Raw genomic sequence first — 22,803 nt, forward strand, 5'->3', positions numbered from 1 at the left:
ATTAATTCCATCCACCCTGAATTATCCCAGATTCATGAAAAGCTATAGGTGTGGATTTTATAAAGAATGCAGGAATAAAATAAAAAGAAACAAACAAAAGAATGCAGGAATATTTTTTCAAAAGATTTCCTTATGTGTCTCTAGTACATAAGAAAAAAATAAGTTTATATTCAGATTTTCAATAACTTACTGTGATAATTTTATGTGTCCATTTTTAAAAATATATAATTTTTTGAGTTCATAGAGGAAGAGAGAGATAGAAACATCAATGATGAGAATCATTGATCAGCTGCCTCCTACACGCCCCCTACTGGGGATTGAGCCTGCAACCCGGGCATGTGCCCTTGACGGGAATAGAACTGGGGACCTCTCAGTCCACAGGCCGATGCTCTATCCACTGAGCCAAACTGGCTAGGGCTCATGTATTAATTTGACTGGGCCAAGGGGTACTCAAATTAAATGTTACCTGATTGTGTCTGTGAGCCTGCTTCAAGATAAGATTAGCATTTGAATCAGTGGACTCCATAAAGTGGATCACCCTCCCCAACATGGGTGGGCATCATCCAATCCATTGAGGGCCTGAATTGAACACAAAGGCAAGGGAAGGAGGAATTTTCCCCTTTTGCTTCATGTCTACCTGCTTGAGTTAGGATGTTCATCTTCTTCTGCCTTCAGACTGGATTTAAACCACTGTTTCTCCTGAGTCTCCAGTTTGCGGACAGTGTATATATACTCACATGTACATGTGCTATTGTTCTGTTTCTCTGGAGAACCCTGGCTAATACACTTACCTATTATATACAGTGTTATTCAAAGATTTTAGGAGTTGAATTCTTTTTTCAAACAAAATTCAGAGAATACTCACACAAAATATAAAATAGAGTAACTCTGATTGAGGTAGGGTGAAGGTCAAAGCTTTGACTTCTCATCTCTTCTTTCATTCATTCTCTAAGGAGACCCATGAAACACCTAATTCTGCAAAACACAGTTTATAAAATTACCCATGTAAAAATATTTTGTATAAAGTAATTGATTTATCAGATTAGCAGAAAACAAAGTAGGAACCTAAAAAATCCTGCTGCTCTGGGTAACATTTAAGAATATTTACATGGCAACCCGGCCAGCATGGCTCAGTGATTGAGTGTCAACCAATGAACCAGGGCATTTGCCCTGGTTGTGGGCTTGATTCCCAGTGTGGGGTGTGCAGGAGACAGCCAGTTAATGATTCTGTCTCATCATTGATCTCTCTCTCTCTCTCTCTCTCTCTCTCTCCTTCCTCTCTGAAATAAATAAAAAATATTTTTTTAAAAAAAGAGTATTTACATGGCATCGTCAACCTTCAACTTTCCACCCTCCCCCCGCAAAAAAGAGGAGAGGAAAGCACATAGGATCCAAAAATCAATAGCATTGAGTTCTGGAGAGAATAGTATTATGATTTGGTGCAGCACAACAGATTTGCATTTTATCTTTGAGCTCAGATTAGGCCAGAGATTCTCAATCTCAGTACTACTGATGGTTTAGGACAGATCATTCTTTGTTGTGGGGGAGGGGGGGTTGTCCTATGCATTGTAGGATGTTTAGTAACATCCTTAGCCTCTTCCATCAGATGCCAGCAGCACACTCCCTTCAGTTGAGACAACCAAAAATATCTCCAGATATAGCCAAATGTCCTCCGGGAGGCAAAACTGCCTCTAGTTGAGAACCACTGATCAAAACTGACTGAGTAAACAAAAGTTTCTAGTATTATAGGTGACATAAGTAATAAAGGTGGTATTTAAATGGTGATGAGGATAATTTTTACCCAGATAATTTTAAAGTTTACCATATTAAGTATTAGATCTGACAATAGTTTTCATGACACCAAGAGTGTCAACTTAGACATCCTTCAATTTGGTTCCATGCAGAGATCATCACTCTGTGGGCTAAATTGAGGCAAACAAAAGTTGTCTTTCCTCACTAATATCTTCTTTATTGATCCTTTCAAGGAACCTAAAATTACTTTTTCTCTTCCAGAACACTCTAAGTTACCATAATTTATTAACACTGAGCTTTGATTACTTTTTTAAGATAAGCATTTGCTGAAAAAGAATCCCAATAAAAAGCTCCACATCACAGTGTGGTATTGACAGGGAAACAGAGGAAGAGCCACTGTGGAAGGCTATTGCTGAGATAGATAGTTCTACATGCTTAGAGGATGGTGATGAAGAAATGAATAAAAGGAAAGTATAGCTATTGAACATGGTTATGTGTCACATGTTCTCATATGTCCTCACAAAAAAAAAATCTGGAAAGTAGGTACTTCTCTCTCATAGTACTTCTCTTAGTAGCTTGTATAGCTACTAAGGGACAGCTGAATCCATGTCATTAGGACTCAAGTACTATCACCATTCTGCCTTGATAATGAAACTTAATAAATGTATCAACAAGGGCCTAATCAGGAGAAAGAAATTGCATGAGCTATTTGATCAGAGATAATTTATATAAATACAAATAATGTAAGATTCTACTTATATGAGGTACTACAATAGTCAAATTTATAAAGATAGAAAATAGAATGATGGTTACCAGAGGCTGGAGAGAGGAAAGACTGGGAGTTACTTAATGAGTATAGAGTTTTTGTTTTGCAAGATGAAAAGAGTTCTGGAGATTGATGGTGGTGATAATTGCACAACAATGTGAATGTACTTAATGCCACTGAACTGTACACTTAAAATGGTTAGATGGCAAATTTTATGTTACGTGTATTTTACTATAACTTTTAAAAATTAAAAAATATAAAACAAATACATTTTAGACATATAAAATATTTTTAAATCATCACCAGAAGACCTAATTATAGTAAATGTTGGAGGATATCCTTTAAGCAGATAAAAAATGACACCAATAACCAAGATGGTGGCTTAGGGAAACGCTGGTACTCACCACCTCCCACAACCACATCAAAATTACAACTAAAATACAGAACAACCATCATTCAGAATCATCTGAAATCTGCTGAGTGGAAGTCCTATAACTAGAGAAGTAAAGAAGAAAGCACATTGAGACTGGTCAGTGGGGCGGAGGCATGGAATGGGCTGGTCCTAAACCCACATGTAGCATTATTTTTAAATGGGAGAGCTATCTCCAAGGCCTTCTGTGAGAAGCAGGGGGTCCCAGCCCCACACCAGACCCCCAGCCCAGAGTTCCAGAGCTGGGAAGAGAAGCCCTATAACTTCGGGCTGTAAAAACCAGCGGGGATTGTGGCTGACACAGAGGCTGCTGAAATCCCAGGTGTTCCTCTTAAAGGGCTTTTGCACGGATTTACACGGTTCTGCTTCCTCTGAGCTCTAGCACTGGTCAGCAGCTTTGGGGCAGTGGTCGGCAAACTCTTAGTCAACAGAGCCAAATATCAACAGTACAACGACTGAAATTTCTTTTGAGAGCCAAACTTTTTAAACTTAAACTATATAGGTAGGTACATTGTTATGAACTTAATTAGGGTACTCCTAAGCTGGCCTTTGCTGAAAACGTCCTCAGTTCGCTGAGGTCGACCCCTTCCAACTCTCCCATCCTCAACTCCTGCATGAATCGCACGCACCTCCCCTGTGCTGCGTATCCCGCGGCCCGCCTGCGCTGCGTCTCACTTCTTCTAACGCCACTTCTTCAAAATAGACTCGCCCGAAAAACCAACTTCTGTGCATGGGCCACGAAGTTTCAATCGCACGTATGTGCGCGCTCGCACGTGGTATTTTCTGGAAGAGCCACACTCAAGGGGCCAAAGAGCCACATGTGGCTTGCGAGCCGCGGTTTGCCAACCACTGCTTTGGGGGAATCCAGGAACATACAAAAAGGAACTGGATTGTCTGGCATCGGGGCAGGAGCTTGGGGGTGGCTTTCTCCCGGATGGGGGTGCACATAGGGGTCATTGTTCCTGTGCTGGGACCTCTCCAGTCACAGAGCTGACTGGCAGCCATATCTGAGTTTTCATCAGCATGGCCCACACTGTTCCCTCAACCCTGGTGATTATATGAGGCCCTACCCCATCCAATTTGGAGCCCTACCCCAGCTGTTTGCAGCAGCTTTTCCATATGAATGGCCTGTCCTGGCTCAGGCTTCCGACTTTGCTAAAATCAAATAAGCAGCAGCTGGAGTCAGAGTGCCCAAACCTATCAATAAAAGGTCCAAGACCCAGTACTAGCACTAGCGTACATTGTTTCACAGCTGGACCTCACCTGAGCACTTCCTAAACCAATACAATTAGCAGCCATGTGCAGATCCTGATGGGTGGCCCCAGGCAGTGGCTGACTTTGTACCTCCAGGGAGACCCCAGAGCCAGTGCACCTGGTAGACAGCTGCAGACCATACCAGATAACAACTCTACACATCCACAAGCAACACACTCAAGGGACAGACTCAATGAGCACCAAAGCCCCACTGAAGCAAGGCCTACTCCATAGGGGTGTCTCCTGCACAGCAGCTCTTCCATTGTAGATGCAGCTGGTCCTCAAAGCCAATTTGCCTGAAGGTAAATTCCTCCCAGTGATACCAACAGCAATCAAGGCACAATTATAAGACTGTGCACACAGCTCACACAGGGGCGCACCTAGAGTACCCAGCTCAGGTGACTGGGGAGGCTGAGCCACTGGGAGCTATAGGACATCTACTACACAAGGCCACTCTACCAATTCTAGGAGGCGTAACAGCTCTACCTAATTCATAGAAACAAACACAGGGAAGCAGCCAAAATGAAGAGACAAAGAAACATGTCACAAATGAAAGAAATAGAAGCAAGTGAAGTACTGGATACAGAGTTCAAAACAAAGGTTATAAGGTTACTCAAGGATCTTAATGAGAGCTTTAAGGTATTTAATGAGAGCTTCAAGGGATTTATGAGAGCTTCAAGAGACTTAGTGAGACTTCCAAGGATCTTAGTGAGAATGTCAAAGACATGAAAAAGGACCAGTCAGAAATTAAGCATACACTAACTGAAATAAAGAATAATTTACAGGGATTTAACAGTAAAGTATAGGATTCCAAGAATCAAATGAACAATTTGGATTATGAGGAAACAAAAACATACAATCAGAAGAGCAAAAATAAAAAAGATCAAAAAATATGAAGATTGTGTAAGGAGCCTCTGGGACAACTTCAAGTGTACCAACATTTGCATTATGGGAGTGCCAGAAGAAGAAGAGAGAGAACAAGATATTGAACACCTATTTGAAGAAATAATGATAGAAAACTTCCCCTACCTGGTGAAAGAAATAGACTTACAAGTCCAGGAAGTGCAGAGAGTCCCAAACAAGATGAACCCAAAGAGGACCACACCAAGATGCATCATAATTAAAATGCCAAAAGTTAAAGACAAAGAGAGAATCTTAAAAGCATCAAGAGAAAAGCAGTTAGTTACCTATAAGATAGTGCCCATATAACTGTCAGCTGATTGCTCAACAGAAACTTTGCAGTCCAGAAGGGAGTGGCAAGAAATATTCAAAGTGATGAATAGCAAAGACCTACACCAAGATTACTCTTACCATCAATGCTGTCATTTAGATCCGAAGGTCAAATAAAGAGCTTCACAGACAAGAAAAAGCTGACAGAGTTCATCACCACCAAATCAGTATTACATGAAAAGTTGAAGAAGGGTATTCAAGAAGGAGAAGAGGAAGAGGAAGGGGAAGGGGAAGGGGAAGGGGAAGGGGAAGGGGAAGGGGAAGGGGAAGGAGAAAGAAGGAGATAGAGAAGGAGAAGAAGGGAAAAGAAGAAATATGAACAATAATATGGCAATAAAGACATATCTATCAACAATTTAATCTTAAAATAAAAATAAACAAGAAATCTAATGAACAAAATAAACTGATAAACAAAATAGAATCAGAGGCATAGAAACATGGAACATACTGACAAATCTCAGAGGGAAGGGGTGAGGGTGGTATAGGAAGAGATTAACCAAAGGTCTTATATGCATCTATGCATTACCTATGGACACAATACGGTGGAAAAGGCCTGGGGCAGGGCAGGAACTGGGTGGAGGGGGGACAATGGGAGAAAAAGGGGTACAACTGTAATACTCTCAACATTAAAGATTTTTATAATAAATAAATAAATAAATAAATAAATAAATAAAATGACACCAGATGGAAATATGTATCTACATGAAGTAATAAAGGATATTAAAAACAAAAACTTCATGAGTAAATATATTTTTTTATTTCTTAAATTTCTTTAAAAGATAATTGACTAAATAAAAATGTATTGTGGGCTTTATAACTTATATATAAGTAAAATACATGAAAATCATAGTATGAAGGCTAAGAGAGGGGAAATGAAGGTGCACTATTACAGTCTGTAGGTCAGAAATCTGACATGGTTCTCACTGAGCTAAAATTAAGGTGGTTCTTTCTGGAGGCTCTCGGGCAGTGGTTCTCAACCTTCTGGCCCTTTAAATACAGTTCCTCATGTTGTGACCCAACCATAAAATTATTTTCGTTGCTACTTCATAACTGTAATGTTGCTACTGTTATGAATCGTAATGTAAATATCTGATATGCAGGATGGTCTTAGGCGATCCCTGTGAAAGGGTCGTTTGACCGCCAAAGGGGTCGCGACCCACAGGTTGAGAACCACTGCTATAGGGGAAAATCTGTTTCCAGCTTCTAGAAGCTGCTTATATTCCTTAGCTTATGGCCCCTTCCTCAGTATTAAGCTTATCACTCAAGCCTCTGCTCTGCCATTACATCTCCTTCTCATTTCGACCCTCTTGCGTCTTATTTATGGACCTTTGTGATTACATTGAACCTATTCTGATAATCCTGGATAATTTTCCCACATCAAAATCCTTGATTTATCACATCTGCAATGTTCCTTTTGCCATGTAAGGTAACACAGGTATAGGTTCACAGGATTAGAATGTGGAAACCTTTGGGGTTCCATTATTATCTACCATATACCTCAGTTAAAAGGGAAAGATTTTCAGAGTGGGTTTAAAAAGTAAGAGCTAAGTTCATGCTGTTTACAATAAACATTATTTAAATATAAGTACACAAATAAGTTAAAAATTAAAGGATAGGAAAAGATATACCATGTGTAGTAGGCTGAATGGTGGCCCCAAACATATATCTGTGTTTTAATCCCTAGAACCTGTGAATATTACCTTATAAGGCAAAAGATGTGATTAACATAGGATTTTGAGAGGAGGAGCTTTTCCAGGAGGACCTTAAATGCAATCACATGTATCCTTATAAGACAGACACAGAGGGAGAATGGACACAGAGAAGGCAATGTGAAGACTGAGTAGAGAAAAAGATATAGACACAAGTCCAAGAATGCTGACACCAGAAGCTGAAGAGGCAAGGAACAGTGTATCCCCTAGAGCAGCCGTGAGCAAACTATGGCCCGCGGGCTGGATCCGGCCCGTTTGAAATGAATAAAACTAAAAAAAAAAAAAAAAAAAAAAAAAAAAGACCGTACCCTTTTATGTAATGATGTTTACTTTGAATTTATATTAGTTCACACAAACACTCCATCCATGCTTTTGTTCCAGCCCTCTGGTCCAGTTTAAGAACCCATTGTGGCCCTCGAGTCAAAAAGTTTGCCCACCCCTGCCCTAGAGCCTCTGGAAGAAATATGGTCTTGTCTATACCTTGAGTTTGGATTTCTCACCTCCAGAAATGTGAAAGAATAAATATCTGTTGTTCTAAGCCACCAAAACTTTGGTAATTTTTTATGGCAGCCACAGGAAACTAATAAACCTAGTTAACTAATGCTAACACCAGATACGGGAAAGACAAATGGCTACATTAATAACAGAAAAGAAGATTTCAGAGTAGAGAATATTACCTGGGATGAGAATAATAAAGTGATAAATTCATCAAGAGGATATAACAATCTTAAATATTTATGCAACTAATAATAAAGCTTCAAAATACATGAAGCAAAAAGTGTATTCAAGCCATACCAAATATGACTCTGACATTAATGGAGTTAAATTAGATTATTTTAAAAATATATTTTTATTGATTTCAGAGAGGAAGGGAGAGGGAGAGAGAGATAGAAACATCAATGATGAAAGAGAATCATTGATTAGCTGCCTCCTGCACGCCCCCTACTGGGGATCGAGCCGGTAACCCAGGCATGTGCCCTTGACTGGAAACAAACCCAGGACCCTTCAGTCTGTAAGCTGACGCTCTATCCACTGAGCCAAACCAGCAAGGCTGGAGTTAAATTAGATTTTAATACCAGAAAGACATCTGGAAAATCCCCAAATATTTGTAAACTAAAGAACATATCTATAAATAACACCTGTCAAGGAAAAAAAAATCAAAAGGGAAATATGAAGTATTTTTAACTAAATGAAGATGAAAACACAACACATCAAAATGTCTAAGATGCCATAAAGCAGCAAAAAAAAAAAATCATAGCACTATGTACATATGCAAGAAAAGAAGAAATATTTCAGGTTAATGGTATCATCTTCTACCTTAAGAAACTAAAAAAAGTAGATCAAAATTAAGTCCAAAGTAAGAAACAGAAGTCAATAAAATGGAAAACAGAAAATCAATAGAGAAATACAATGATTTTTTTTTCAGATAATCAGCAAAGTTGATAAAACTTTGGCTATGTTGATAAGGAAAAGGGAAGACAAAATAACCAATGTCAGAAATGAGACAGACGTTAGTTAGCACTGCAGATTCTACAAATAGTAAAAGAATAATAGGGGAACATTATGACAAACTATGTCAATAAACTTGAATATTTAGAGGAAATGGACTAATTGCTTTAAAGACTCATTCAAACACACATATATAACATGAATAGGCAGTTCTAACCCTATTATAGAAATTGAATTTTCAGTTAGAAAGCTTCTCACAAAGTAAACTGCAGGCCCAGATGTTTTCTCTGTTGATTTCTACCAAAAACTTAAGGTAGAAAGAATATCAATTTTACTCAAAGTCTTCCAGAAAATGGAAAAAATGAGTCCTAACTCATTCATTCCATGAGGACAGCATTACCCTGATAATGAAATGGGGCAAATGAAAGTATATATAGACCAATATTCCTCATGAACACAGATGCAAAAACCCAAAATAAAATTTTAACAAATTGAATCCAGCAAGATATAAAAGGAATTACATCAAGTGCAAGTGTGTTTATGTCAGGAATGCAAAGTGGTTTATATCTGAAAATAAATCAATGTAATTCATTATATTAGCAAATCCTATCTAATAAAGGGGTAATATGCAAATTGACCATCACTCCAACACACAAATGGCCACCCCCATGTGGGCACAAGATGGCCACCACAAGATGGCCAGCAGGGGAGGGCAGTTGTGGGTGATCAGGCCAGCAGGGGAGAGCAGTTGGGGGAGATTAGGCCTGGAGGGGAGGGCAGTTGGGGGAGACCATGCCTGCAGGGGAGGACAGTTGGGGGGGCCAGGCCAGCAGGGGAGGGCAGTTGGGAGTGACCAGGCCAGCAGAGGAGGGCAGTTGGTGGAGATTAGGCCTGCAGGGGAGGACAGTTGGGGGGGGCCAGGCCAGCAGGGGAGGGCAGTTAGGGGTGACCAGGCCTGCAGAGGAGGGCAGTTAGGGGTGACCAGGCCTGCAGGGGAGGGCAGTTGGGGGTGACCAGGCTGGCAGGGGAGTGGTTAAGGGGTGATCAGGCTGGTAGGCAAAAGCAGTTAGGGGCAGTCAGGCAGGCAGGCAGGCAGGCGAGCAGTTAGGAGCCAGCAGTCCTGGATTGTGAGAGGGATGTCCGACTGCCTGGCCTAAATGGACAGTCAGACATCCCTTGAGGGGTTCCCAAATTGGAGAGGGTGCAGGCTGGGCTGAGGGACACACCCCTCTGTGCACGAATTTCATGCACCAGGCCTCTTGTTAACAAATAAAAGCCATAAGATCATCTCAATAGATAAAGAAAATGCATTTGACGAAATCCAACATCTATTACTGATAATAACTCTGAGCAAACTAGGCATAGAAGGGAATTTAATCAACTTGAAAGAGTACCAATGAAAAATCTACAACTAATATCATACTTAATGGTGAAAGAGTGAGTGCTCTCCCTATAAGGGCACTAACAAGTCAAGGATATCCATTTTCACCCCTTATATTCAGCACTGTACCAGAGGCTCTTCCAGAGCAATTAGGCAAAAAATTCAATAAAAGGACCCAAATTGCAAAGGAAGAAGTACAATTTTCTTGCAGATAATCTGTTCAAATGCAGAAAATTGGTTGTAATCTAAAAAAAATTCTATAACTAATATGTGAGCTTAGTAAAGTTGTAGGCTACATTATCTATCTATCTATAAAGATATATAAAAGCCTAAGCGACCGTTATGACCGAATGACTGGAACAACCAGTCGACCAGTCGCTATGATGCACACTGACCACGAGGGGGCATATGTCCAATAGAGGAGCTGCCCCCTGGTGGTCAGTGCGCTCTCACAGCCAACCTCCCGGGTCCCTCCCCCCCAGCCGGCCTGCCCCCCTATAGGCCTGGATCGCCAGCCAGGCCAAGGGACCCCACCCATGCACGAATTCATGCAACAGGTCTCTAGTTATTATATAATTTTTTTATACAATTGAAACAACTGTAATGAACAATTGAAATTTTAAAATATCATTTGCAATAGCATCTAACATACTAAATAATTAGCAATAAATCAGATAAAAGATGTGCAAAACTTGTATGCTAAAAAAACTATAAAGCATTACGGGGAAAAACTAAAAATCTAAATGGAGATTTATACCTTGTTCATGGGTCAGAAAACTCAATATTGTTAAGATAACAATTCTTCCAAAATTGATTTATATATTCAATACAATCCCTTTCAAATTTCCAGCATGATAATTGTAGAAATTGACAAGCCAATTCTGAAATTCATATGAAAATGACCTAGAATTGCCAAAGCAACTTTGAAAAAAACACATTTGGAAGGCTAACATTACCTGATCTTAAGATGTATTATAAAGCTACAGTATAATTAAGACAGTGTGGTAATGATACAAAACATCCTATATAATACAGTGGGGCCTTGACTTACGAGTTTAATTCGTTCCGTGATGGAGCTCATAACTCAAATTACTCGTATGTCAAATCAACAGTGAACGAGACATGTGATGCTGGGCTGACGTTGTGGCGTTCACTGTGACGTTCGCTGCGCCAACTAGCGGTGGGGTATCTGAAGCTGGCTCGTAACCCGAATTTTAGCTCGCAACTCAAAGCAAAAAATCGGCCAAGAGACGGCTCGTATCTCGAAAAATTCGTTAGTGGGGACACTCGTAAGTCAAGGCCCCACTGTAAAAGCCTAATATGTTAAGTTCCGGTCATCCACTCAACCAATCAAAGCGTAATATGCTAATGATATGCTAAGGCCGCTCAACCATTTGCTATGACGTGCACTGACCACCAGGAGGCAGACGCTCTGATTGGTAGGTTAGCTTGCTGCTGGGGTCTGGCCAATCAGGACTGAGTGAGATGGGCTGGACATGCCCTGGACTCCTCCCGCGGTCTCTCTCCAGCTGGCCAACCTCTCACATCCCTCCCTGGCACTGATTGTGCACTGGTGGGGTCCCTCAGCTTGGCCTGTACCCTCTCACAATCTGGGACACCTCGGGGGATGTCAGAGAGCTGGTTTCGGCCCAATGACAGAACCACCAGTTGCTATGACGTGCACTGACCACCAGGGGACAGACGCTCAACATAGAAGCTGCCCCCTGGTGGTCAGTGTGCTCCCACAGGGGGAGCACCACTCAGCTAGAAGCTAGGCTTTTGGCTGGCGAGCACAGCGGTGGTGGTGGGAGCGCTAAGGATATCTGACTGCCAGCTTAAGCCCGCTTCCCATGGGGAGCAGGCCTAAGCCATCAATCAGACATCCCCCGAGGGCTCCCGGACTGTGAGAGGGCACAGGCTGGGCTGAGGGACCCCTCCGAGTGCATGAATTTCATGCATCAGGCCTCTAGTATATATTAATGGAACAAAATAGAGAATCCAGAAATATAACCACACAAACATAGAGAACTATTTTCTTACAAAGGTACAAAGGCAATTCATTGGAAAAATAGTAACTTTTTTAAAAATTATTTATTTATTTATTTATTTAATTTTATTTTTTTGTTAATTCTCACCAGAGGATACTTTCCCATTGTTTTTTAGAGAGTTGAAGGGAGGGGGAGTGATCTCTCAGAGAGAGAGAAACATCCATGTTAGAGAGACACATCGATTGGTTGCCTCCTGCACACACCCCAAACAGGGTATTAGAAATGAAGATCTGGCCCTAGCTGGTTTGGCTCAGTGAATAGAGCATCGGCCTCTGGACTGAAGGGTCCCAGGTTTGATTCTGGTCAATTGTAGGTACCTTGGTTGCAGACTCGATCCACTGTGTCTAAAAATCAATAGAAAAAATATCCTCAGGTGAGGATTAACAAAAAAATTTAAGAAGCAAGGCTGGGGTGATACAGGAACCGCAAGCATACAGGAAACCTACAGTAAGCAAGCAGGTAGTAGCAAGTCTCTTCCTCCTCCAGCTTTGCAATCTCCCTCTACTGCTCCTTATTGGCAGAATCTAACATAGAGCCAACCAACAAACCTGAAAAAGTGGCCTGTAGTGCTGGGGTCCAACCCCAGCGGGTCCAGGGGTCCCCAAAGGTGTGGACGGAGTCGGCAAAGAAGGAATGACACGAAGACAGCCTTCAGTTGATCAGCAGCCTAGTCAGGACCTCTAGCCAGGATCTCCAGCCAAAGTTCTGGTCGGAGTTCTGGTTAGGAACTGATGAGGATCTGATGTTTATTGTCTTGTTACATCCGTATTTATATTAATCCTGTCAATTTCTATTACAAAGGTTAGGGCGTTTCTTATCTCCATTCCAGGGAGTAAAGATTATGTAGCTTAACTACCCGCCTGGCACTTAATTAAGGGGTTGTATCCCATCCCTAACCTCAGGGAAAAATCCCCACCTGGGGAAACAACCTTTCTCGGAGAGGTGACCTTGGTTAAAACACATGGCACTAAGGAGAGCAAACATATTAAGAACAATATGCTATATATGCCAAGTCCCTTGAAACATATGCTGTGCAGATGTTTCTTTCCTGCAGCGACTGTGTCAAGCAGCAAGGATGGACCGGCTTCCGGCATATGTCCTGGCCCCTAGGTGAAAGGGGGCATAATATATACATAGTGCCCATAAGATCACCAAGGAGGCTGTTGAATCCACCAGCAGGGAACTCATAAATGCTTATCAAAACTCTACTCCCATATATATGCCACATTTTATTTTTATTTTTTAAATATATTTTTATTGACTTCAGAGAGGAAAGGAGAGAGAGATAGAAACATCAATGATGAGAATCATTGATTGGCTACCTCCTGTACACCCCCAACTGGGATCAAGTCCACAACCCAGGCATACACCCTGACTGGGAATCAAACCAGTGACCTCTTGGTTCCTGGGTCAACACTCACCCGCTGAGCCACACCCGGTTGGGCTATATGCCACATTTTGTATAAGAAGAAATGTTTCTGTTACCTTTTGAACTTACAGATTATTTGGCTAAGAAAAAATGGATACTCCCTTTTCCCCTCTCTCCCTGTACCCAGTGACATGCCCTCTTACACAAACATGAATTCCCTCCCCTCACTGATCCTCACTGATTCCACCAGAGTGAAAACCTTTGCCATGCTCACTTTCCTTTCACTCCTTTACTTTCTCCTGAGACTTTACTACAGGAATATTTACTACTTTAAAGGGATTTTACCTCCCTTTTCAGTGTTATCAACTCCCAGTTCCCTCTTCCAAGTTAGGCTCAAAAGGAATGACATATAGTTCACATATACTAGAATCAAAATGTATAAAAATACATAAAATCAATTTATTTTTATTACAATTTTGTATCATTAGAAGTAAAAAGGATTACAGGTAGTACCTACTGGTAGTTTAAGGGGCTATCAAGTCACTCAGAGATCAGTATGGATTAAGGCATACAGAGATTCAACTACTTATATCTGAGATCAGCTGCCAACCTCCAAAATATTGCCCTCAGTAACTTTCCACTGTCCCTGAAATTCTCACCAATAATACAGTCACTCTTAAAAAGCCTTCTAAAGAGGTACAAATAGTTTTTCAGGTTCTTGGAGCAAAGCAGTGAAGTAGTTCACATTTGGCTTTGGCTGTTTGAGCTTTGACTTCTTCACTTGTTAAAAAAAAAATCCTTCTCTTCTGTGTACCCAACACCCATTTCTTGGAGTCCCTGAACAGCTGTATGTATTGTCCAATAAGATGCAAACTGACAATGGTCTCTCTTCCAGTAGAATCTACATTTTATTAATAGTATCTCAGCAACTTATATCTGATGGATATTTGTAAACTCTCTCTTAATCCTCCCACTAGTTCTATGTGGTAGTTTGATCATATATCTATTTTATTTGACAAGAAAAATGACCTGAGAGAGGTTTACATGACCTACCCACCATTATGGGCCAAATCAGTGGTAGAACCAGGATCAGAAATCATATATCCACACCCTAGCTGGTTTGGCTCAGTGGATACAGCTTCAGCCTGCGGACTGAAGGGTCCTGGGTTTGATTCCGGTCAAGGGAACATGCCAGGGTTTCAGGCTCAATTCCCAGTAAGGGACGTGCAAGAGGCAGCCAATCAGTGATTCTGTCTCATCATTGATGTTTCTATCTTCCTCTCCCTCTCCTTTTCACTCTGAAATCAATAAAAAAAATATTAGGGGATAGAAAAACCAGAAATCGACCCGAACCAATATGCTCAATTAATATTTGACAAAGGAGGCAAGAACATACAATGGAGTCAAGATAGTCTCTTCAGTAAATGGTGTTGGGAAAATTGGACAGACACATGCAAAAAAAAAAAAAATGAAACTAGACCACCAACTTACACCATACACAAAAATAAACTCAAAATGGATAAAGGACTTAAATGTAAGATGGGAAACCATAAAAATACTAGCGGAATCCAAAGGCAACAAAATCTCAGACATATGCCGAAACAATTTATTCACTCATATAGCACCTAGGGCATTGGAAACTAAAGAGAAAATAAACAAATGGGACTACATCAAAATAAAAAGCTTCTGCACTGCAAAAGAAACCATCAACAAAACAACAAGAAAGCCCACTGCATGGGAAAACATATTTGCCAATGTTATCACTGATAAGGGTTTAATCTCCAACATTTATAGGGAACACATACAACTTAGCAAAAGGAAGATAAACAATCCAATCAAAAAATGGGCAAAGGACCTAAATAGACACTTTTCAAAAGAGGACATTCAGAAAGCCAAGAGACATATGAAAACATGCTCCAAGTCACTAATCATCTGAGAGATGCAAATCAAAACAACAATGAGGTACCACCTCACACATGTCAGAATGGCTATCATCAACAAATCAACAAACGACAAGTGCTGGAGAGGATGCAGAGGAAAATGAACCCTCCTGCACTGCTGGTGGGAATGCAGACTGGTGCAGCAACTATGGAAGACAGTATGGAGTTTCCTCAAAAAACTAAAAATGGAACTCCCATTTGACCCAGTGATCCCACTTCTAGGAATATATCCCAAGAAAACAGAAACACCAATCAGAAAGGATATATGCACCCCTATGTTCATAGCAGCACAATTTACCATAGCTAAGATCTGGAAACAGCTTAAGTGCCCATCAGCAGATGAATGGATTAGAAAACTATGGTACATCTACACGATGGAATACTATGCTGCTGTAAAAAAGAAGGAATTCTTACCATTTGCAACAGCATGGATGGAACTGGAGAGCATTATGCTAAGTGAAATAAGCCAGTCAGTGAAAGAAAAGTAACACATGATCTCACTCATTTATGGATAATTAAGACTATTATAAACTGATGAACAAAAATAGATACAGAGGCAGAGCAACATCGAACAGACTGTCAAACTACAGCGGGAAGACCGGGGAGGGTTGGGGGGAGGGGGTAAGAGATCAACCGAAGGACTTGTATGCATGCATATAAGCATAACCAATGGACACAAGACACTGGGGGGTAGAGGAGGCCAGGGGATGGTCAAGGAGAGAAAAAAAAAGGATACATATGTAATACTCTTTGTAATACTTGAAGCAATAAAACAAAATTTAAAAAAATAAAATATAAATAAAACTCCTGACACAATACAGGAGATATATATATATATAATGCTCAGCAGAGCTATAGCATTACTTTTATTTAAAAAAATCAAATCATATCTCCTCACTTCTGGCCCAGTATACTTCCCTAGAGGTAAACTTTTCCAACCTCTGTTTCTGGACTCTCCATGGTTTGTTTCTGACCATCCATCTGTACAGAAAAAAAGGGGGGGGCAAGGTTTTGTCCTGAGCATAAAACACGAGGCTTACTTTTAGTTTATTATGTGCACTGTGTGCTTTGGCTCATGTACAAGCCTTCTTCCTCAACTCTGAGAGCCCTTACCATCCTAAAGTCTACCAATCCTTCATGGACTGGCAGGGACCTTTTCCAGGCAGCCTTTCCTAACCAAAACCACACTACAGTCATTACTCCCTTACATTAAATTCCCTTAGCACCTGAGAATCCAGAACCTTCAAGTAACTGGACTTTTTTGTGTATGTAGTGATGGTGGAATTCTATCCACCAGATTTTAGGGGAAAAGAGAAAAATGACAATATAAAGAAATATCAGAGGTTTAATCAAACACAGATTTTAGTCTGTGACCAGGGCCCATTCAATTTCATTGAAATTTCTTCCACTTACTAAAATTCTGAAAAGTGCTCACTGATAGTAATGAGGTTGGCCTAGGGCCTCTGCAGGATTCTCATGAAAAGAGAATTAGTGGTCACTAGACTGTGCTCTTATGAAGTAAAGTGGGTTCAGATATTAAAGAAAGATTGGCCAGCTGAACCAAACTGATTTTTCTCCTTAATCCCAAGTTAACCAAAAAATTCTGCTCTAGGAGCTTCCAGTCCCCTAGTAAGAGAGGGGGTGTATTATTCCCTGGGCGTGATATATATGTCTACTTCCACTTTTCAAGTAGCACCTTCTGCTGCTCTTGTACAAGAAGATGGGCACTTAATTGATACCTAGGACATTTCCTATCACAACAATACTATCCAAAAGTGACCTGGGCATATCTGACAACTGTATTAGTTCATCCATTTGACTAGGAAAATTTATAGCAGAGGGGATCAAAGTCCTGGGATGCTGTGTCGTGCCAGCACAGCCAAGGGTTCAGTGAGCCTGAGGAGGGGCAGTGAAGGACTAAAGAAAAGACAGACAAAGAGAATATAGCTAGGTAGGGCTCAGTGGATCTTCTGTGCCTGGATGAGGCCACAGAGAAGGATCCAGCCAGCAAGCTGAGCCTTTATTTTATAGTCAGAGAAAAACAAGGTAGTGGTCACCATAGTTACGATGTTCTTGTGAGTTTCACTTGTTTTGGCAGCACTTGCTGCACCTCCCACAGCCCATTAGCTACCTAGGAAGGATCTAGGAGGTGGCCATAAGGTAAAGCTTAATTATGCTAAGAGGGCTCTGCCCTCTAAGCTGGGACTTGTTTGTGGCTCTGCCACAGGTCAATCTGAGGCTTAACTCTAGAGTTGCTCCCTACAGGATGCTGTGGAATAAATTTGCATAGGAATTTCAGAACTAAAAGGTTAGTGATCCCAGAAGAATGGGTAGTCCTGAGGAGTTTTGAAGCCCTTGTTCTAGGAAAAGAAAACAAAATGGAGTTCTCTGTCATTTTGAAGGATGCTGAGGTGACTTAGGGATAAAAAGACTCACTTTGAAGTGATGAGCTATCCCATTTGAGTTTAAAACTGATGGTTGCAAGGACCAGAATAATATGCATATTAATTATATGGAGGTCTACAGGGCTATTTACCTTTTGGAGGTAAAACTCTTATGGATGCCCCAGCAAAATGAGGAAGCATATCCTGCTTAACTACAGGGGAGCATTTCTGAAGTCATATATCTTGAGATATACTTTAGATATCTATGTCAGTCTAAAGATTTCCATAATAGTTAAGTTCAACAAATGGTTCTCAAATGTCTATTTTCCAGGCACTATGCTAGTTTCTAGAGATGCAGAAATAATAATAACTACTAGTAATAGTCAAGCATTACCAAGAGGTGGTTTTGTTGTTATTGTTGTTGTTGTTTATTTTTTACCATGTGAGACTCTGTGCTAGGTGTTTTAGATATACCATCTCATTTCATTCTTTCTATTACCCTGAGGTAGTCTTAGCCCCACTTTAAAAATGAGGAAAAGGATGGATAAAAAGGTAATATAATTTGCCTAAGGTTACACAGCTAGTACAGAGCAGAGGCAGGACTTAACCCCAGGTATGCCTCATTCCAAACTTTATGATCTAACTGGTATATCTCAGAGACTATTAAGCTTTAAGACTCTCATGGTGAAGTGGCAGACACACACACAGATAGTTTCAAACTATCATGCTGAATGCTAAGATAGAGGTATGCCTAGGGTGCTGTGGGAATACAGAAAAAGAGTCTTTGAGAAAAGCAGCACAGCATATGGATTTCTAAGAGCACAGCCTGGAGCCAGACAGCCTGGGTTTGAAGTCTGGCTTTGCTACTTACCAATTATGTGAACTTGGAAAAATTAAACCTCTATTGCCTCAGTTTCCTCATCTGAAAAGGGAGATAATAATAGAACCTAATTCATAGAATTGTTGTGAGGATTGAAAGTGCTTATAATGGCCCTGGCTGGTTTGGCTCAGTGGATAGAGCATCAGCCTGCGGACTCAAGGGTCCCAGATTCGATTCCGGTCAAGGGCATGTACCTTGGTTGCGGGCACATCTCCAGTATGAGGTGTGCAGGAGGCAGCTGATCAATGTTTCTCTCTCATCGATGTTTCTAACTCTCTATCCCTCTCCATCTCCTCTCTGTAAAAAAATCAATAAAATATATTTAAAAAATGAAAGTGCTTATAATGGTTCCTGGCACGTAATTAGCACCCATACACATGGTAAAGAAAATAAGTAAGCTTAACACTGAATGAGGTTATAGGAAAGAATTCTTGAAAGGGCTGATGCCTGAGCTATCATAGAGGATGAGTACAAGTTAGCCAGGTGAAGAAAAGTGGGAAAGGTGGGCCAGACAGAACAGAGTGCTTGACTCCAAATCAGCATCATTGGTGGGGACTCACTATAAGCAATTTAATTCTAGACTAGAGTGTAAGGTACAAAAAAGAAAGAGATGGGGGCAGGTCTGGAAAGGCCTAATATGTCACTTGAAAATGTCTGGACTTTATCTTATCTGGAACAAGGAACTATAGGAGAGAAGGGTTTTGTGCAGGGAAATAATATGGGCAGATGTACATGGGAGAGTAGATTTGTTATATGGTCTGAAATTTACTTTAAAATACTCAGCACGGCCCTAGCTGGTTTGGCTCAGTGGATAGAGCGTTGGCCTGCGGACTGAAGGTCCCAGTTTCAATTCCAGTCAAGGTCACATGCCTGGGTTGAGGGCTCAGTCCCCAGTGGAGGGTGTGCAGGAGGCAGCCGATCAATGATTCTCTCTCATCATTGATGTTTCTATCTCTCTCTCCCTCTGTCTATGAAATCAATAAAAACATATTTAAAAATACTCAGCATGGACAGTATGAGATACACACACACACACACACACACACACATTCCCTAGGGACAGTTCATATATGAAGTCTCCCAATGAGAAACACATTCCAACAGTGCTTAATGTGCATCTGAACAACTCTAATTATAAGTACACACTCCAGAGGCAGATACTGGAAAGCTTTGCCCAGTTTACCTAAATCTACACTAGTGGGTTTGCTCATTAATATAAGGGAAGCTGGTAGCTGCGGCTCTGGTCTACAAGTAGTTATTTCCATCTGTTTTCTCAGGCTGGTGGGGAGGCCTGGGAGGAGGTCCAGGGGATCGCAGGGGATTATGGAACAACCTGGAGTCTGAGGAACTGAAACCAAGGAGCTGCTGCTGGAGCCCCAGCCAGAGACAGAGCCAAAAGAGGAGCAGCCCGAGCCCTGATCCCCAACCCCAGATCTGGGCCCTGGACATGGCTCAAGAGCCCCTGGCAGCCAGGAGGAGAAGGAGGAGCCGGGACTGGTTGAGGGTGACCTGGGGATGGCGCCGTTCTGAACCTGAGGACAGGGAGCTGAAAGCGATCAAAGCTTCAGTCAGGGAGATGGAGGAAGCAGGTGACCAGTTAAAGGAACTACAGAACAAGGTGGAGAAGCAGATGAATATGAGTCCACCTCCAGGCAATGCTGGCCCAGTGATCATGTCTATTGAGGGGCAGATGGAGGCTGATGCTGTCCCGTCTATGTTGGCAATGTGGACTCTACTGCAACAGCAGAAGAGCTAGAAGCACACTTTCATGCCTGTGGTTCAATCACCATGGTACCATACCCTGTGACAAATTTAGCGGCTATCCCAAAGGGTTTGCATATATAGACCTCTCAAACAAAGAGTCAGTGAGGATTTCCCTGACCTTAGATGAGTCCCTATTTAGAGGAAGACACATCAAGGTGATCCCAAAATGAAGCAAGAGACCAGTGTTTCTCAGGAGCTCCATACTATGCCTGGACCACCAGGTACAACAGTTCCAGCTCTAGAGACTACATTGGTTTTAAGAGCAGACCCTGGGGTCAGAACTACAGAAGCTGGCCTAGAGCGACTTCATGGTATTCCCCTTACTAAAAATAAAAGTGTATGTAAGAGAAGAGAGGAAAAAAAGAGAAAAGAAGGGGAAACTTAAAAAAAAAGAAAAGAAAAACAGAAGATGACCTTGATGGGAAAAAATATATTTAAAAAAAGATATCCTGTGGAAGGGGGGAGAATCCCACAACTAATTGATTAAGAGGGACCTGCTTTGGGGAGTAGGGTAAGGTACAGGGAGTAGGGCATGGGGTTACTCATTCACTCTGAGGATTTTCCATGGATACATCTTAACTACGCAAGCTGCTCCCTGTTTCCCTAACTTCACCCCCTTGGGGGCTGCTCAAGTGTAAATGGGAATGGATGGTAGGAGGGTTTTTTTGTTTTTTTACACAAGGAAACCAAATTGTTCTGCTTGTTATCTTCCCTCCATCTTCTTCCTAATGTTCACAGCCCCCTCCTGCCTGTTCTTATCCTCTTTTCTAACTCTCAGCCCCTCCAGATTGCCTGGCGATCCATTTTGTTTACTTTTGTGTTTCTTTTTTTGTTTGCTTTGAGTGTCTTTTTTTGGTAGGTTTCTGTAGATAGAAGAACTCTGTTCCACTCTCTGAAGGTCCAATGTAAATTCCCCTTCCCCCTGGGGAGATGTACTAACATGTTTAGGGGGTTGTTTTTTCAATTTTTTGTTTTTCCCCTTTGCCCTTTTCTCCTTTTATTTGAAGGGGATGAGAGGAAGTGGGCACAAAGAGGTGGAGGTGGATTTTTTCCCCCAGCTAATTTCCAGGGGATGGGAGGTTTTTAAAATATGTGTCATAAATAAAGTTGTTTTTGAAAATAAAAATATATAATGGATGCTAGGAATAAACATTCATTGGTGAAATAAATGGTGCTCTAGATTTATGGACCCATACTTTTATTTGCCCTTGCATGAATGGGTCTTAAGAAACTGGGGATTCCAGAGTGGCATTCTAGGTCTAGGAATCCATTAGGTCCTGAATCCTGACACTTAATGGATGATTCTGTTGCCTAATCTGAACATAAATTTAGCTAAAATGCTACTACTGGATTGTTGCTAAGTGTACTTCAAGTGAACCTTTCCTGCATGGGGCTTAATCTTATGAGGACAGGTTACAGGTCTATGTCTAACTGCTACTAAGTGTATGCTTGGCAGGATTGAAGTCCTGTTTTCATTGGAACATACCACCTGGTAGGGAGATTGTTGAGGATGAAGCCTACAACCCACAGTTATCTCTAGTCATTGGAAGCTACTGATAGTCATTGAAAAATACCTGACAGCCTAGCCAGTTTGGCTCAGTGGATAGAGTGTTGGCCTGCAGACTAAAAGGTCCCGGGTTCGATTCCGGTCAAGGGTTGCCGGCTCATTCCCCAGTAGGGGGCATGCAGGAGGTAGCTGGTCAATGATTCTCATCATTGATGTTTCTATCTCTCCCTCTCCCTTCCTCTCTGAAATCAATAAAAATATTTTTTCTTTTTTTTACCTTTAAATTCTTTATTAGTTAAGGAATTACAAATGTGTCCTCATTCCCTCCCATTAACCCTTATCCTCCCCCCCCCACTCATGCTCTCATCCCCCTGTTGTTCATGTCCATTGGTTTGGCTTATATGCATGCATACAAGTCCTTTGGTTGATCTCTTCCCCTTATCCCGACCCTTCCCTACTTTCCCTCTGGGGATTAATAGTCTGATTGCTGTTTCTCTGTCTTTGGATCTGTCCCTGTTCATCAGTCTATGACAATATAAGAGGATAAACTGGCTTAGCTCAGTTGGTAATAGGGTTGAAGGAGGGAAAATATGGAGGCAGGGAGACAAAATAGGAGACTACTGCTGCAAATGGTTTAATTAATGGATGACAAAGACCTGAACTAGGTCAGTGACAGTGAGTAAGAAGAAAAGAGAATGAAATTAAGAAATATTTAAGAGGTAAAATCAACACGTCTTGGTGATCCATTGGATGGTAAGATCCCAGAGCACTTTTTTATAATTTCCAGGCTTATTGTTTTAGTGACTGGGTAGACATTGATGACACTCACTGACATAGGGGTCAGTGTAATAACCAGAGGAAGAGAAGTTTGGGTGTGGGTACCCATTTTTGGGTACTCTGAGCTTAACATCTACATGGAGATATTCAGCAGCATTTGGAT

At 41.3% G+C, this 22,803-nt stretch overlaps 1 pseudogene; it reads left to right on the forward strand.

The window, feature by feature from the left end:
* Positions 1 to 18,252: 18,252 nt before the first annotated feature.
* On the forward strand, positions 18,253 to 20,683 carry LOC102435568 (annotated as a pseudogene).
* The last annotated feature ends 2,120 nt before the right edge of the window (positions 20,684 to 22,803 follow it).

This window comes from Myotis lucifugus, unplaced genomic scaffold (genome assembly GCF_000147115.1).
Source record: "Myotis lucifugus unplaced genomic scaffold, Myoluc2.0 scaffold_2, whole genome shotgun sequence".
NCBI classification, from domain to species: Eukaryota; Metazoa; Chordata; class Mammalia; order Chiroptera; family Vespertilionidae; genus Myotis; species Myotis lucifugus.